General features: G+C 51.7%; 1 pseudogene; it reads right to left on the bottom strand.

Moving 5' to 3' along the window:
• Nucleotides 1-705: 705 nt before the first annotated feature.
• LOC150009965 (large ribosomal subunit protein uL13 pseudogene) lies at nt 706-1,124 on the bottom strand (annotated as a pseudogene).
• Between the last annotated feature and the right edge of the window lie 219 nt (nt 1,125-1,343).

The following is a 1,343-nucleotide window of genomic DNA, read 5'->3' as shown; positions in this document are numbered from 1 at the left end:
TTCTTGACAGTCCCTTCTTGCCTGCAAAGTTTCTTTTGAGCCATATGGGAATGGTGCCTCTCCAGCTGTTACCCTGGCTATTGCCCCAGAGTGGGTGTGTCTGCAGATGTTCTAGGACTGTGGGGGCCCTTTAAACAAGCAGACTCTACTGAAAGACCAGCAGTTTCTTCCTCTGCCCAACCCCCACTGGTTTGCACAGTCAGAAACAATGAGGCTTTATTTTTCCTGGTGTTGGAACTGTGAGCTGTGTGATCTGGTCTGGTGCTGGGAGCACTCCCCAGGTGTCCCTCCCTACATCTTAAAATGTGTGACTGTGCTTTCCACTGACCTGCTGCTGCCACCACCACACCGTGTCCTTGCCACCCCGGCTCTGCCCCTCCTACCTGTCTGGTAGCTTGATTTTCTGGAACTTCTGGTTGTCTCTAGTTTTGAGATACCATAGTTGTATTCCTTCTTAGTTGTGGAGGCAGATGTAGCGTGTCTGTCTAGACCTCCATCTTGGCCGGAAGTCCCATGTATGCTTTTTAAAAGGGATTTCTTAAACAGCAGTGACTAAGGCCCCTTCCATGTTCCCAGACTTCTGAAGCCCAAGGTGCCCATGGCCCTGGAACAATAGTCCCTGGGGGTCCCCCACATCCTAGGGTGGCGATGGAGAAAGAGCACACCAGGCCAAGCATGAGGCATTAACAGTCAATTTTATTGGGCTCAGACTAGGAGTCTATGAGTCTTGAGGACCTCTGTGTATCTGTCAGTTTTCTTCTTTTTGGCTTTCTTCCATAGCCTTGTGAACAGTTTTTTCTTCTGGTAATGGATCTTGGCCTTCTCCTTCCTCTTCTCCTCCAGACTGGCTGTGACTACCTGATCCTTCCAGCCAACCTCATGAGCCAGGCATCCAGGTAGGCAAACTTCTGTGCAGGCTTCAGACAAAGCACCATGAGGAAGGCAGGAACCACCATTCGCTTTTTCTTGTCATGGGGCAGAGAGATCCCATCGAACCCCTTGAGGCGCTTCAAGGCAGTCTGTCCTCACCTGGTCTCGTGGGACAGCATGCCTCATAGGATAGGCCAAAAGATGTGGCTAGGGGCTCAAAAGTGGTAAGGGCTGCATGATGGGTTGGTGTTCATCCACTGCGGGAAGGCCAGGTACTTCAGCTTGTTTCTGTGAAAATTGCCAGAAATGTTGATGCCCTCCCAGCACACAACCACCACCTTCTGGCCCAGCAGCAAGTGCTTGGCCAATGGCCACCAGGTGGCCCAGGAGATGGCCTCCGCCACGGAGCACCAGGATCTGCCCCTTGCCTTCTTCAGCAGTTGCCTGGGAAAGTGGGAAGTCATTTTTGTTAA

The sequence above is a fragment of the Furipterus horrens genome, unplaced genomic scaffold, assembly GCF_987537825.1.
Source record: "Furipterus horrens unplaced genomic scaffold, mFurHor1.1.pri manual_scaffold_5, whole genome shotgun sequence".
NCBI lineage: Eukaryota > Metazoa > Chordata > Mammalia > Chiroptera > Furipteridae > Furipterus > Furipterus horrens.
This window is presented reverse-complemented; position numbering and strand designations above follow the sequence as displayed.